The 16,949-nt window shown below is 43.9% G+C and overlaps 1 long non-coding RNA gene across 4 annotated transcripts in view; it reads right to left on the bottom strand.

Moving 5' to 3' along the window:
* The window catches only part of LOC103663357, a 154,476-nt gene that overhangs the window by 129,450 nt on the left and 8,077 nt on the right, over positions 1 to 16,949 (bottom strand). For all 4 annotated transcript variants that reach the window (XR_005834383.1, XR_005834381.1, XR_005834382.1 and 1 more), the window contains exons 2-3: positions 16,237 to 16,296; positions 13,670 to 13,771 (exon numbers count right to left, since the gene is read on the bottom strand). This is a non-coding gene — a long non-coding RNA (uncharacterized LOC103663357). The remainder of the gene's footprint in view (positions 1 to 13,669; positions 13,772 to 16,236; positions 16,297 to 16,949) is intronic.

Raw genomic sequence — 16,949 nt, 5'->3', positions numbered from 1 at the left:
TTCCAAATACCTAACGAATGTACATAGACACGAAGAACAATATCTGAAAATGAAAAGAGCTATTTTGAGGCATTGTAAAAGTGGGAAATTAAAGAATAATTTTATATTCTTTTTTAATATTGTTGGATTTGTTTTTTGTTAAAAATGTCAAGGGGCACCTGGGTGGCTCAGTTGGTTAAGGATCTGACTTCCGCTCAGGTCATGATCTTGGCATCAGGCTCCATGCCCAGCAGGGGGACTTCATGTCCCTCTCCCTCTGCCCCTCCCTCTGTTCATTTGTGCGTGTGCGCACGCTCTCTCTCTCTCTCTCAAATAAATAAATAAAATCTTTTTTAAAAATGTCAAAACACGTCTCATACATTCTTTCAACAAATATTTGTTGTACACATAACTTGTGTTTACCTTGGTTTACTCCACCCCATCCTCATGTTTTTTGCACTTCTTTCATGTTCCCAGGTATTTCAGTCTGTCCATATCTGTGTCTTGGGTGTATACGCTTGACCTATACTGTCAGGCTCTTTGATGGCAAAAGATTGTCTATTTTTACCTTAGCTACTCCCTCCCATGGGTAGTGTAGTACTTGAGTTACATAAAACAAAATACCAGATGAATTACAGAAAAAGCTCTTCAAGCTTTCCCCCAAGTAGGGTTGGTGATCCCCAAGACAGTATAGAGAACACCCGAAACTCCAGGGCCACTGTTTGAAAAGGGATGCTGGTATCTGTTTAGGGTAAGAACAGTGGATCCATCAAATTCAGTTAGAGAAACAAATCTACCAGGAAGGCCGTAGAATAGAGATTTATGATAGGGGCTAAACTTCACACAAGTAGGGGAGCTGCTAGAAAAGTCCGTGTATACAAATTGCTTCTGTGGCTGTTGTTGGGCATGAGGTTGCCATGGGCGGGGGCCAGGAGTCAGGAAGGAGAACACAATGTGAAGTACGGGAGAGCAAGGACAAATTAGAACCTGAGACGATCAGCTGGAACCTACCAGGACACACTGGAGCTCACGTCTGTCTTTCCTCAGTGTCAGTGTCAGTGATAAGGTGATCTGCATGGTAAAGCCAAGCCAATGTACCACACAGGTGCATGTCCATCTGGCTAGGGGCTCATGCTGGAGGAGCTGTGGCCTTGGGTGGTCCACAAGGTGAGCAAGCCGATCAGCATCCACACGAAAAACCTGCCGTTGTGCTTGGAGCTCCAACCCCCACCCCTCATCACTTGCTTCACTTACACCTTTCTTTAAATGTATCTTGCGCTCAGTAGTAACCTGGAGCCATACAGGGAAAGGGACTACGGAAAAGGGGCTATGAGACTTCTGGAGGAGCGACTAAACAAAGCCACACCACACACCTCCCCACTTCCCTCCCTAGAGTGAGTTTATAGAAACAATGACTACAACAATTATAAATCAATTTAATGCTAGGCTTGGTACCCAATCTGGAGGCCCTGGAATTTCTAGAGGAATTACTTAGAGGTCTCATTCTCATGCCTAAATTTAGGAATGAAAAAGTCAGTGCAGTGGAAGAACCTTATAGAAAAGGAATAGACATAAAGTATTCATATTGGGAACTATTTGAAATTATACTAATGTTCATGTCTGCTGTTGCATAAAAAGCAACTACAATTGCCCCCCCCCCCATCTGCAAGAGATACCTTCCAAGACCCCCAATGGATGTCTAAAATAACCCTATACATACTATGTTTTCTCCTATACATACATACCTATGATAAAGGTTGACTTATAAATTAGGCACAGTAAGAGATTAACAACAATATTAAAACAGAACAATTATAATAATACACTATAACAAAAGTTATGTGAATATGGTCTCTCTCTCTCTAAATATTTTATTATACTGTATTTACCCTTCTTGTGATGATGAGAGATGATAAAATGCCTATGTGATGAGGTGAAGTGAGGTAAATGACACAGGCACTGTGATATAGTGTTAGGCTACAACTGACTTTCTGGCAATATCTCAGAAGGAGCATCAGCTGCTTCTGGACCGAGGCTGACCACAAGTGACTGAAACCCTGGGTACCTGAAACCACAGAAAGCAAACCAGGGGTAAGGGAGAACTATTGTACCAGTAAAGTATTAAAGAATTTTCCAAATGCCTTAATTGTCTCTGTCTCCTCCAAAAGACAAAAAAAAAAAAAACACAGAGAATCACGGGGTGAAGGAGAAGGTTGATCATTGTACGAAGAAGCCATTCATGTATTCATTACAAAGAGCTTAACCAAATATTGCCAGAGTACCTAACTAGTTCCTCTCCTGAGCTGGACACTGTGCCGATACAGTGTCCTCCATGAGGACGTCTTAAGGAAGGATTGGGACGAGGGTCAGAATCAGTTCTCAACATGTTTGAAGGACAGCTGCTGTGCAACAGCCTTGCCCCTAAACAAATTACTGGCCACTGGCCCTAAACCTGGATGTGGCCAAGGGTAGGTGCAGACCACGGACACAAGGAGCATTCTCTCAGAGGTAAGACAGAAGCCCACTACCAGAGTGCTATCTGAGCCCTTTAGATTAAAAATTATGTACAAATACTCATCAAAAAGAGCACCCAGCTAAAAACATCACCATCATCATCATCTTCGTCTTGACTACTAGTACCCATTAGAGCTGCGAGTGGCAGGACATTTGTCCTACACAGATGTGAAGTCCAGCCAAATATCCATGTGGGCTGGAGCAATGGCAGGTCATAGACCCAATCAATAGAGGCGGGGCTACTGGATGAGGGCCAGAAAATTCTCTACTTTTAATTTTTCCACCTGGTAGAATAAGAACACTGCGCTGCATTGGTAAAGACCACCTTTGTGCCTCTTACCTTTCAAAGGCAGGCTGGATATCACTATTTTGGAAACATGACATTTTTCACATTCATGAGTAGGGCTGGGTTTTGTTTTGCTGGGGTTGTTCCCGTATAATGATTATTCACATACACCTGACTAACCACCTGTCAAATTAAAAGTCAAGGGCCTCCCGTCAGGAATTCTGAGGATGGATTTTCTCCACCATGGAGGCCTCATCAGGAGTTACCTGTTAGATAGAACCAGCTGGATCGCCCCAGCTGATTGCATGCTCACTCTTGCTCCGTGGTCCTTCCCACCACTCCTAAGAGTCCAGGCAGATTCCTGGGAAATCTGATTCCACAGCGTGGGGATTTAGTTGAAGTCAACTGAGAAAATGGTGCCATCTCTCTCCCATTTGGACGCAATTTACCAGGCATTAAAGAAATATAATCAAGCGAAAGCAGCTGTATTGAAACATTCCTACAAACTCTAAGTCAGCACATTTGGTTTCTTAGTTATTCCTCCATGGCGAACCAGTAGGTATTAAATGTGTGTATGGTAAGTGGTAACAATTCTTCAACTTAAGTGAAACTCTAGTCATTTCAGTATTTCACTAACCTATAAGCAGCTGACTTTAAATTCATCTCATTTTTATTAATGATTATGGTGATATATAAAATGCTCATCAGTATAAAATAGATAGATTTGCCTCATCAGCATTTTATACATTTATTTATACATTTTATAAACTATAAGCACCCACTTAGAAGCATTTCCTGCTATGCTTCACTAGAGAATAAAAATTCTACTTTTGAAAAATTGTATTTGTTTATTGGTCCTTTCCTCTAGTCTCCTAGTTCTCTGACAAAAAAAAAAATTATCCTCAGTAATAAAACATAAATATTCAGAGCTTGAAAACACATGGCAATGAAGCAATGATCACATTTATATTTATTAAATATAATAAAAAATGTAATATACACCATCACTAAGAATTCACTATATGCCAGGAGCTGTGCTAAGCACATTATGTCTGTTATCTCTTTTAATCCTCCTAACACTCCTATATGTAAGTGCTATTGGTATTAGACCCATTTCATGCATGAATAACATAAGATATAGGGGAAGAGAAATATTCAAGGCTACCTCAATTGTAAGCGGTACAGCTGGGATTTCAGTCACAGTTCTGATTCTAGAGACTGAGCTCTTTGGCACCCCAGCTATGCTAGTGATAAATGAGTAATCTTAACTTGTAGGATCTTAACTTGTTATGGATCACTCTGAGATTCTGATTAAAGTTATGGAAACTCTCAGAAAAATCTCTCTCTGTCTCTCTCTTGTGCGCGTGAGCAGACACACACACACACACACACACACACACACACTGCATACCATTTCAGAGGATTTCTAGACCTTGAAGACCATCCAGAGTTTTCTTGGAGTCCATAAGCCCCAAATTGTAGAACTCAAATTTCAGTATTTCCATCAATATCAGCATGTGGGGAACTGGGTCGCTGCCTGTTGAAGGAGCTGTGCTGTGAATGAAAAGGTTACCTGAGTGTGGAGAAAGAATGGCCTGGATTCTCGGACACCCGAATGCCTACCAATGGCCAGAGCAATGAATTAAGACAAGACAGAGTGGACGAGGAGAGAAAGCTGGTGGGAATCAAACCCACACATCAGAATTAAGGAGTCCTGCCTTAAGCATGTCTGTGTCAGGTACTTCTAGGTCCCAAAAAGAGATGAGGGAGGAATGAATGGTTGTTGTAAGGATAAACCCTAGAAAAAGAACCTCACAGAAATAAGAACAGGAACTGTGGTAGGACCAGAACTTTCTGAGCATGAAATTGCACCAGAAGACTGTGCAGGTCCCACCCAGCCATCCAGATGCCAGCAGCAGGAACATACGGGTTAGACCACTGTGGTCTTTCTCTCCTTGCCCGCTCTGTTCTCGTCTTTCTAACCTGCTTGTTCCTTACTCCAGATCACTTAGCCCATCCCTCAGAAACTCCTAGGTGTGAGTAAAACCTTTTGGTTTTTGCACACTACGGTTTCTGCTTCCTTATAACTTCAGGTTACTCTGACACAAGTAAGGGCAAGTAAGTAGGGGCCCGGTCAAGATTCATCCTCTCTGTTTCCCTATTGGCCATGAGTTACAGAGCCAGATTTTGATTTTACAACAGTTACTGTAGTGGCTGCTTGGAGAATGTGTATCAAGAGCTGAAGACTGGAAGAATAGGAACAAGTTAGGATAGTTCCTAGTTCCTACCTGACTTCGGGGCTTCTTTCTCATGTCTTTTTTCAGCTCCTGTTGCCACTACCAGAATGAATAGGGTTAGTTGCCCCATTCTTTCAGTATTTCCCAGTTCAAGAGCTTGATGGCAGCTCATGTTTTTTGCATGAGGTCATGCCACAGGTTTTTAACGAGCCTTAAATTTGACTGTGATTGTGACACATGCCACCTTAATCCAGCCAGCTGCAGCGGGTGGCAGAGAGGGTAGGCAACTCCTCTCTAGGACTGGACACGTCTCTGCCAGGCGCGCGTTCCTCATTAGAAGATGTGGGGCAGAGAATTTCCTGTCAGCGTCCAGGGACAAACTACAGGACAGACCCTCGGGACAGGCTGCTGTGGGAGACACCAGGACAACTTCCCACCCCTCACACTGGCTCCATCTACTATTGGGGGAAAACATCTGCATCTGACATCAGCCCGGTGTGCCCTTCAGTTGTGCGCCATCCAGGAGAGCCGTGTCATGCTTTGGGACATGTCCTACCTCTCAGGATGTTCACCAGTTGCTCACTGAGTTTTTGAAGGAGGAAGTGGCGTAATGGGCACTGTGACACATGCAGTACAATAGAGTGACACAGGTAGGCAGGACTCTAAACATCATCTAATCCACCCCCACATTCTGTGGAGCGGGAGGCCGAGCCTACGAGAAGTTACGTGCTCGGAGAGACGTAGCTTGGAGAGTTGATGGCCAGGCCCCGATTCCCAGGCCACTTCTCCCTTTATCACACCTGTTCTGTTAGCCACATTGGCTTTTCATTTCCCTCGCTATCATGGAGCACTAACTACCATTCTGTAGCAAAAGAGAAAAATAGAAAGGCCTATAAAACATCTCACACTATAAAGATTCCATTGCAACTTGTGTACATCTATACGGTCTCTGTGACCATAAATATATGATTTATGGGAAATAATCCTAAATTAGAAGACTCACTCTGTCACTCAGACATGTGAGTTCACCTCTATTTCTTCTTCTGAGCTCTAGCTATTTATTATGCACTCATCATTTATCTAAAAAACATTAATGGGGTGTCTGCTACTTTTTGAGCTCTTAGTGTAAAATCCTATAGAACAATTGTTTTGTTCTTCAAAGAGCTTTTATATTCCAGGAGGGCAATATTAAGAAGCCTGCTGCGCCCGAGGGGTCACAGAGGCAAAGGAGGAGGCGGCAGCAAACTCGTGGCTGGAAGGGGGTTGTGCAAAGCCAGCCAGATGGACACTTGAAATGTGAAGGCATAGGTAGAGGAGAGGTAAGCCAAGCAGGGCAGGGGGCTGGGCAAGCAGATGACGGGGAGCACTGTGCATCTGGGGAAGGCACGCAGTATGGCCAGAGCAAAGCTCAAGGGGAAGTCAGGGTGAGAATGGCAAGAGATGAGGCGGGCAAGTAAGTAGGGGCCCGGTCAAGGGCCATTCTCTCTGTTTCCCTATTGGCCATGAGTTACATAGCCAGATTTTGATTTTACAACAGTTACTGTAGTGGCTGCTTGGAGAATGTGTATCAAGAACTGAAGACTGGAAGAATAGGAACAAGTTAGGAGCCTGTTGCAATAATTTAGGAGAGTGATGATGGTGTTCTGGCTTATGGCAGCAGCAATAGGACTAGAAGTGGGCATATTCTAGAGATTTTTTAAAGCTATTATTTAAAGGGTGTGGAGACTGATTGTATGCCCTGGGAAAGCAAGGCTGTGCCGGGAGGGGGAGGAGAAAAAGATGCAGCACTTTCCTGACCTGGGTGGGGGGAATGGGCACAAGGAGGTTTCATCTGGGACATTTGCATGAGGTTCTGATGAAACAGCCAACCACAAAGTTCTGGTGGAAAACTGGACAGGAGATCCAGAGTTCAGCAGAGAGGTTGGCCAGGAATATAATCATCAACATATATAGGTAAGTGGTACTCAAAACAAAGAGTTACCCCAGAGTCTTTTTCCAACTGCACGCACCATCCCCTTGAAATTCTCCAGTGCCTCTCCTCCCCTGCCCCAGCTGGGGAGGGCTCTCCACTCTCAATTCTTGAGCCTGTCAGCCATGAGAAGAGTAAATCGCCAACACCAGTGTATAAAATGAAGGAGAAGAGAACAGGAGACAGAACCCTTAGAGACACTGACATTTAAGGGATGGGTTAAAGGAAAAAAGCAGTGATAGAACCTGAGAAGCATCCAGGGAGATGGACAGAAAACTATTAGAGCCAAATCTCCCAGAAGTGGGGAGAGGAGAGGATGTCACAAAGAAAGATGCAGCCAATCATCATGTCAAACACGGCAGATGTGAAAGAGACCCCAGAAGTGTTAACACACAACCCCACAGGGCTGTGACAAGGACCACGTGAGCATAAGCATATGCAGGTGCTTCCTACAATACAAAATAGTACACAACATAAGCAGTTATTATTATAAATTAAGACTCAAGTCACTTCCCACTGACTCGACGCGTCCCTCCTTAGACCCTTCAGCCTCCCTCCGGAGGTTCCCTCGACACCAAGTGTAACGGGCCTGCACCCAGGGCAGAGGCTGTGTTTAGTGGGCCTGTGCTCCACACTAGAACAGTGCCCAGCCTACAGGAGACAGGGAACGCGTGCTTGCAGAATGAATGGACAGTCAGGATTGCGTCACTGCATTCCATGATTCTCTTCAACACGGAACAGATTCAGGTTCAGATTGCTTTTTTCAAAAATAGAATCTAATGTGCTTATTCCTTTTTCCTGGCATCTCCTTGTTTCTGTTTTATTTTATGCCCTCTCAGGTTAGAAAAAAATGAATCAGTCCTCATTGTTATCAAAAAGATACATTAAAAATTATTTCCTATAGAAAAAAATTATTTCCTACAGAAAAAAAGCTACCTAAAAAAATATTTCCTCCCTTTCATAACTTCCATTCTGCTGCGTGTCTTGTATCTCTCGAGAGCCCATGTTTGTTGTCTGATCTCCAGCATGTTCATATCCAAATCAATCTGAACTAATTTTGCAAGTAAAATGTTTTGAGAACTCACCCGAAGTGCTTTCCTAAATTCTAAACATTTAACATCTGCTTGGCTGGACTCAGTTCCTCATCTTTTTAGTCTACTTAAATCTACTAATTTCACTTGTCATAATTTATCATTTCAAAATCTCTATTATTTATTGCCCTTGATTACATTACCACAGGTGTTCTGTACTATTTATGTTTCCCTCAATTTTCCTGATATTCTTTTGTATAATCATCATATCTAATTTACCAGGGGGTCATTCCTACTCTTTCTCCAGATTCTGCAAACTTATTTCTGACTCTCCTCCTAGCTCTCCTGTGCATTTTTAAGGATGATAAACTCAAGAAGTTCATCTTCCAGACTTGGAGAAAATCAGGGCATTTACATTTTGTAGACCTACTTTTTATGAGCACATATTTTTACAAGGTGATTCTACTAATCACCTATTCTTTATTCGCCGGAGCTTTTTCAGTTTTTCCAGGGCTGAAGATGAGCCTCCCCATACTCAGCGCAAGCACCCCTCCCCCCACCATGCTCCCAGGGTGCGAGCTCTTGGCTGAAGCACTCAGGCCTTCCTCTTCCTCCTTTCACACCCAGCAGGGAGCAGTGAGGAGACTGGCCCCACCCTGCAACCTTTGGTCGGAGCCATCTATTGCCCTCAGCCTCACCACCCACCCCTTTCAACCTCAGGATAATAGCAGATAGGGAGGAGCCCGCAGTTGCCTAGCAAGTATCATGGTAACGTGAACAAGTTTAAGAGACTCTCATGGCCTTCTCTGTCTACCCCACAACCTACAAAGATTGTATGGATCTCTCTCTCTTCCTGCGCTCATGAAGTTCAAGGCAGAAGAAAGATCGAAACAGAAGAGCTGCACATGCCTTGCCCAGGTGCTATACGGATGCCCAGAACTCTACTCCAACCCCAGCTCAGGATTTATTCAACACCGAAGCACAACACATCCATATAGGCAGAGAGATGGATAACTGTCAGAAGTCTCAGGAGCAGGCAGCTTAGGACCAGCCCTCTTCCATGCTAGGAATTTATTCACACCCAGGTCTTCCCATGTCCCTCTCTCTTGATGCCATGCTCACAGGAGACAGAAGCTTACCTACCAGGCTTGAGTCAAGAATTTCGAGACCAGTCAGCTAATTGTCAGGAGCAAAGGGTTAATATAGATGGACATTGGGGAAGTTACTATGGACCATGAAGCCAAACTAATTTGTACCTATTGCGTCCTAAAACCTCAGCTCTTACTTAGAGAAAATAGTTGTTGCTCGCCCTCCCACATCTCAGCCAACGGGTTTCAGTCCTCCCAACTGATATGTTTTTCTCCAGCAAACCTCTTAAACAGCCTTGTCCTTGGTCAACAGTGGAAATAAAAACTCTTGGGCTGCTCCAGTTCTTTCAGTCTTTGGGAAAACAAAGAAAAAGAACAACTTGGAAAAGCCATCAGTTAAAATTTTGGAATGCAAGTAAGATAAGATATGCAACATCCTGAAGCCTCGTTTTGGTTATTTATAAAGTGGAAATAATTATATCTGTCTCTTAGGATTGTAGTGAAGCCTGAATGACACACCTCATGTAAAGCACAAAGCATCTTGCCTGGAAAGAGCTCAATAAACACGAGCTATAATTATGTATGCGTGTATATACGTTATCTTTCTTTAAGATGCATTGCTTTGCTAGCAAATACACCAACAGGATCACCCTAACCTCAGCAGATAAACAGCTGAGTTTCCAATTCCTACTAGGAATTAGATCATTACTATATGTAGTAATAGGTCCCCTCGTGTTGTTTAAGTTACCTTGTCGGTTGGAACCCTGATTCCACCTATCTCTCTGGGTTCTTCGGCTCTCTCGGGCCTTCTGCTGTACCCCAGACCCTCTCCCCTCTTCTATGCCTGGTACCCAAAGGTCCATAATGGGTAAGCAATTTATTTGTGCCTGAATCTTATCGGAAGGCATTCTACTAACCTAAAGGAAACTACCCATCTGGCAGAGGCACTCTGACTGTGGAAAATTACTGATCCACACTGAACTATATAAAAATCCATTCGTAAAAATCCTAAGAAGAGCAAACACTTCACCTGGCAAGTTCTCCGGCAGGGTCCTTGGCTGGCATGAGCAACCAGCCTCACTAGGCACCAAACGAAAGGCCAGCCCTGAGCGGTGACAAATCTGGAATTCTCTGGCAGATGCCAGTCCAGGGCCTACTGCACAAAGGGGACCCTTCTTACTAACTCAGCACTGACTCTGAACACACTGAGAATTAGTTTTGGCTGTAAGGGAAAAGCCAATGTGGAAAATATAATCTGATGGACAGGATTTGAAATGAAAGACACAATACAGCCCAAGCTTCCAGGGCCTAAACTCTTACAGGGCAGAAGTGTAAACACTTTTTGGAAGCTGAGACCAGGACACAATATGATACCACAGCAAAAACTCTAAAGTAGCAAGGGGTTTGAACACTGAAAGACGAACTCTTATTTTCATGCTGTGAATCACCAGGCTCTAAGTAGAGAGGAAAAGGTGTATCAGCCAGCATTGACCTTGTCTTGCCTGTGCTGAAAAACTCTCCTACTGCCTGCACCGCTTGCTCACGAGAAGATGACTAAGACAAGTTCTGGCTTTTGAGGTGTCTGTACCTGGTGGGGGGGGTTGGCCGGTAACTAAAATACAAGCCTGACTATGGAAAGGGCCAAAAGCTGAATAAAAGCAAAACGAGCAGAGGAGCAGATGGCTCTTATCTCCAGGGGTACGTGAGGGTCCCCCCAGAAGAGGGGCCAGCCCATCCGGGTCTCAGAGAGACAGCAGAACTTGGGGGAAGGAGAGCTCTCTAGGCAGAGAGAACAGCGTGAACAGAGGCAGCTCAGAGGGGGAAGGACAGGGCGTGGGGAGGAACTGGGCTCAGTCTCGCGGTGGCAACAGCCCAGCCAAGTGGGGGTGGGGGATTGGGAATGGACTGAATATCCAGGAAGATTGGCCTTGGCTCCCTGAGCCTTTGGAACATTTCAGATCTGCTTTGAAAAGGAAAGTCTCTGCCATGGGTGTCAAGAAGGAACTGGAATCAGGAAGAGAGTTGAAATGTGTATCTTTGCATATGTATTTTTTTTTCTTTTCTGCTATTTGAAAAAGCGATCACAAATGCAAATTGACAATTGTCCAGTCATTACAGGCAGCAAGCACCTATTCCTGGACATGTATTTACTCTCTAAAGCAGGGGTTCTCCACTGTAGGGGATCCCTCCACCCCGGCTGGTCTCATTCCACCTGACTTAGGGGTCACAGCTGGCACCTTCTTGCCAAGGGTGCCCTACAGGCTTCTCCCACCTCCAGTCCAAGGTGGCTTACGCTCTCTGCTGTATCTAGCTCACTGAGTGTGGGGTAGAGAATGACCCTCTGATGGGATGAAAAAAGTGGTGTGATAAAGGTGATGCAAACAGAAATCCTTCTACTGCTTTGTAGGCCATATCAGACCAGATCAGCTTTTGTCTAGACATTTGCTTTTCCATGTGCTCCTGGCGCACGGAAGGCTGACCTTCACTGCGAAGGGGTCATTACTGCCACTGCAAGTGCACAAGTCCCCACGATCATGTATGGTTTTGTCTCTGCTTGTTTTTTGTTTGGTTTACTGGGTTTCCTCAGTGAATTCCAGATGCAAATAGAATTAAAGGAATAATTCTAAAGGGATGTTATTAAGAACTGAGCTTTTTATACTAAAAACACAATCCCATGCCTTGTTGCTAAAATGGAAACTTTTGATGACAATTTAAACATGAAATATCCAGCAGAGACAAACCATGATTATTTATAAAAGGCTCTATCAAGAAATTATTTACTTCTTTAGGCAATTTCCGCTTTGCTTGTGATTTAAGTCCTAAGAGTATATGCATCTAGTTACTCATGCAAAGTTAATGGAGCTGTTTCTCATTATGTTTTTGATAGTACAGCATGTCGAATCTGACTCTCATCTTACTTTTCCTAATTATTTGTCAGCTTTCCTCACCCGTGTTTTATTTCTTGCGGAGTCTTTTCTCCTTTCATAAGGAAGGCAACGTGGGGAGTGTTTGATGTGCTTGGGAATGTTCTCTAATGCTGAAGGCCTTGTTCTGGACCAGGTGCCAACCACTCGGCTTACAACAAAGAGAGGACTAATTTGTAAGTGTCTCCTGGAGAAACTCTTGTGCTGGGCTACCAAATACGATCCTCTGCACCTGATTCAAAGAGGCAGGATCTCGGTGGGACCTGTTATACTTTCTCAAAGTGCCCCTAGTCATCAAAGTGCGTCTTTGTCTCCTCAGTGTGGAAGTCACTGTGCTCTTCCCAGCCATCAAATTAAGAAAGAAGCAATTGACCATAGGATAGGTCATTGGCCAGAAACTCGTTCCTACGGTGGTGACAGTGAGGAAAGTTCTGGCACAACACTTCAGACTGAAGAGAGATTTATGAGAGATGAAGCCAGGAAAGTATGTTATTTTTCTAGCGCACTTTCAAGTTGGATGAACACAGCTGATCTCTTAATTCCCAAACCAATGGATTTTAAAGGGCAAACTGTCCCACAGAGCATCCCAGTGTCATCTTCAGCCACTGGTTAAGATGAGAGTGTCTTGGAATCAAAACAGTGGTAAAGAGAATACGTCTTCCACCAACCACATGTGGGAAGCCGACACCTTCTCAATGCACCGCAACCTGTTCCCACTGTATGGAGTCCTAATGGAGAAATAAAGCTGTCACATAAAAACTTCATTCCCAAGAAAGCTTTATTATCCAACGAAGGGGGAGAGGGCAGAAAAGAGAGATGAAAACTAACATTTTCTGAGCATTTCTACCTCAATGCCAGGCACTTTCTCTGTTATCCCTTTCAATCCCTCAAAAAACTTGTAAGAGGCCCTTATCCCATTTTACAGAAAAAGAAATTAAGCTTCAGAGAAGTGACCTAAATAGGCCAAAGTTACAAAACTCCTAAAATGTCATATCAGGTTCCAAATCCCACACTCCCTTATCTCAAAGCCCATCTTCCCTTCAAGGAGCCATGCTGCCTAATTTTAACTTGTTGCAAGTCATTTGGTATTGGGTGTATATTCTAAATAAGAGAAGAGGGTCGGAAAGACAGGGAGCTAGAAATCCCCCAGTTTTTCACATTGCTGGTAAGACCAGTATTCAAGATTATTGAGGAAAAGTCTACAAAATAAAAGTCACTTATAGCTGGTGTTCAAAAACATTACATAACCATATTTTTGCAGCAGCAGCAGAAGTAAACTTACTTTCCTTAATATGTTCTGGTTGTACTAACACTGAAATTAGACCATGGGTGCTGAGCATGTAGCAACTAATGGAAAGGCATCCAAGAGCTTTTATAGAGAACCAGTCTGGAGACAAAGGCTTTGCCACAGCTTCCTATGGTAGGAGAAAAATGCCACATGAAGTCCTGGGGACAAGGGGTGGGGAAGGTGGGGGCCAAAGCAAAGGAATTCAGAAATACAGCTTTCATCTTTACATCCTGTCAATTATATAATCCGAATATACACAGGCAAATTCCCCAGGAACTTCGGAAATCGTGTGTGTGTGTCCTCGTGCATGCATTTGCACACTCTTGTCCTATTGCCCTCGAAAGAAGACTTACCTAGGTTGCACCCAAGGGCCTGGCCCATTTCTAGAAGATCAGTTGATGCTAAATCAGGAGCTTAGAGCACAGTATGCTAATATTCACCAGTGTCAGTAGAGTCTAGGGAAGAACAAAAAAAAGATTTTGCACTTGACCAATGTTATGCTGTGGGGAAAAAAATCTCCCCACCATCATGAGCAGGGTGGGTCACCAGCTCTCTAAGGAAATCTTGTGGCCTCTGAGGATAACTCTGTTATCAAGAACAACAGTGGTGACCATCAGGTACACATTCAAGTAAATTTCTTTTAAACCGTCATTTTCCTAGAATGGCAAATATCCCATCGTGTGTGTATCTACTTAAAGTAATCAGCACAGTAGACATTCCCAGTGAAGACCAGGTGTGTTCCACATGTTTATTTGAAGTCAACTGTTTGAAATTGCTAACGCTTTTTCACACACACACACACACACACACACACACACGATGCCAAAAAAATATTTACTACAAAAGTCTACAAAAGAATACTGAGGAAAAGGCAAGACACCAAACTTTGTGTAGATTCTTTTAACCTTGGTCTCCTCGTCTGTACAATGGGGGTAATAATACCCTCTGCTGCCCGACCTCACAGAAGTATTGAGAGGAAATTGCAGAAAATGTGTCAGTGAGCAATACAAGGCTTTTTAATCTGACTCAGCTCATAAAATCGGCATGACACTGCATGGAATTAGCCTCAAGTGATAGATAGTTATGCCAGCAGTGAAAAAAACTAAATAAGAAATTGTAATAAGGAATAAATACTTAGCAGCATATTGAACACAGGAGCTAGACCGAAGACAAAATAAAAGCACCTCTTTTTTCCTTTTCTGGCTTTTTCTTTTTATCCCTTGATCCCATCACCTTCCAACATGCTGTGGAAGTTAGTTATGATCTTTCATGGGCGTAGCCTGCCTCCCCTGCTGGACTGCAGGCTCCCTGAGGACAGGAACACTGGGCAGCTTATTCACTAATACGCCCCAGGCATCTAGCAGAGGGCACCTGGCACATGATGTCTCAGTAAATTCTCTTCAACAAATGAGTGTATAATGTGCTCGTGATGCAAGGCACCCAGTGCACCTTCAAGAAAGACCAATGAAACGTATTTCTGTGGGCCAGTTCCTTAACAGACATTCCTGGGAAAACCTGATGGCTGCTTGCTTTCAGTCCGGACTGCATGATCACAGAGAGGTCTGGTATTGCTCTGGACGGGGCTAGATCTTCAGGAGCTGGGGTTGTGCTTTCTGAATGGTGCCACACCATGTTTCACTGTGAATCTTTGGAGGGAGAGCACTCCAGTCACACTTCGTTCACGCCACCTGCTTCTCCTCCCACTGGGCAGCACACCAACACCCCCTTTGCTCCTTCAACTACAAGGACATCCAGCACCCCCACCTGTCGTCCTCTTCCTTCCCCGGGGCCTATTGATGAGATGTGTTTTCCTAAGCAGGATCCCACCTACTTTTCCTGGAACTGCTGTCTTTTATCTACAGGCACTGAGCTGGGGGGCAGGGAGGAGGTTGCTGTGTGCAGTGCTCCTGACTTCTCAGTGAGGGCAGGATGCCCAGCCCGCCTCTCCCCTCCGGGCAGGAAGAAGAACGGTCTGCCCATTCTAGCAGGAGCCAGTTCTGGGACCCTGCTCTCCGGCCCTGCTGAAGTAGTTTTGTTCCAAAGCCTTGCTCCTCACCAACATTCCTGATTTAACTCATTGAATTTTAGAGCTATTAGAGAACTTAGAAATCAAATTCAACTCTTCCATTTTAGCTAAGAAGAAACTGAAGCCCAGAGAGGAAAATTGACCTGGCCAAGGTCACACAACCAGCGAGTCAGAGGCAAGGAAGCCTTCTCCACTTCAGTCACTCCTTTCCCTGTAATGCCAGGAATGTCTGCGAAAGTCACTTTCTTCCTATTAATGCACCCCAGCAGTATTGTCAAAGCAGCAGCAAAAGAATGCATACATTTGTAGGAATGAATCGGTTTTTCGTAATTTTTGAGACGCCTATATCCAAGTAAATCCAGTAGTACTAGTTACTCGATCTATTTAAAAAAATACCTTTTTTTCCCAAATGCTTTCCTAGCCTGTTGTTTTAAATAACTTGTTCTCCCTAATGTATGTGAAATATGGTTTTCATTCACACACTTTACTGCTATAATCTCAATGCACAATGTAGTCTTGTAAAGTGTGATTAAACTCAAAATTTCTTGATATAATCATTATAACAAACACAACTCAAGAGACGTGACTAAGTTTTCCCAAATTCTCATTATGGGTTAATAAAGTTAGGCTTGAGGGGAGGGGCATATAGATGAAATAAAGTCAGTAAACAACTCCAAACAAATGTTTCTGCAAAAATAGGTTTATAAAGTGGTGTCACTAAGGCTGTAGGGGTTGCTTCTAAAGTCTGAATTGGCAGATTAAAGAAGACACAAAAAATGAGAACGTTCAGACCACGGTATTCTAGAGTTGAAAGGCCATGAACATGTATTATCTAGTCCAACCATTTCAAAGTGTGGATAAGAAAACAAAAACCCAGAGCAGGGATTGGCTCACCCAAGGTCAGCGAGGTCTGCTGCTTCCCAGTCGGGTTCTCACTTTATCATAGTTTTCACACTGGGTGGAAAAAGAAGGGAGTAACAGGGTAAGACCAGAGAGGAGCATGGAATTTTCAGGAAATGTCATGCGTTCCACCCAACCAATAGGGAAGCTCTCAAAGTGTGTGTGTCAATTCTATTTAGCTCTGGCAAAAGAGTAAATGGATCTTTCAGATTCCCTGAGGGGAAAAAAGTGTAAGCAAAGGCTGGGTAAGCAAGCAGGCTTCACTGGAGGCAAATTTATTTCCAGGGATCAAGACAAGGCCAGGGAGAGATTGCCCATGGGAAGAAGAGTGAAGTTTGCCAAAGCCCCTACCAGAGTGCTGAAGCGCATTCTTAAGAAACTTGCCTCTAAGTCAGGCTTCTAAACCCAGAGACTCTGGGCAATGTTTTGTAGACATTTTTGGCTGTCACAGCTGTGGAGGGGGCTGCTACTGGCATCTAGCACATAGAGGCTAGGGACGCTGCAAACACCTACAACACACAGGAGAGCCCTCCCCCCTACACAAGTATCCGCCTCGAATGTCAAGAGTACCAAGGCTGAGAAGGCTTCCTCTAACTGCTACCCTGTCAATCAGTTTTGTGCTCAGATTTGGTATTACAGCACCAAATGATCCCTTCGAAACCTAAGAAATCCAGTAACAATTCTCAGGACTCATCTCTCTCTCTTCC

Source organism: Ursus maritimus, unplaced genomic scaffold, assembly GCF_017311325.1.
Source record: "Ursus maritimus isolate PB19 unplaced genomic scaffold, ASM1731132v1 scaffold_13, whole genome shotgun sequence".
Taxonomy (NCBI): Eukaryota; Metazoa; Chordata; class Mammalia; order Carnivora; family Ursidae; genus Ursus; species Ursus maritimus.
The sequence above is the reverse complement of the archived record's forward strand: the minus strand, read 5'-3'. Positions and strand labels throughout refer to the sequence as shown.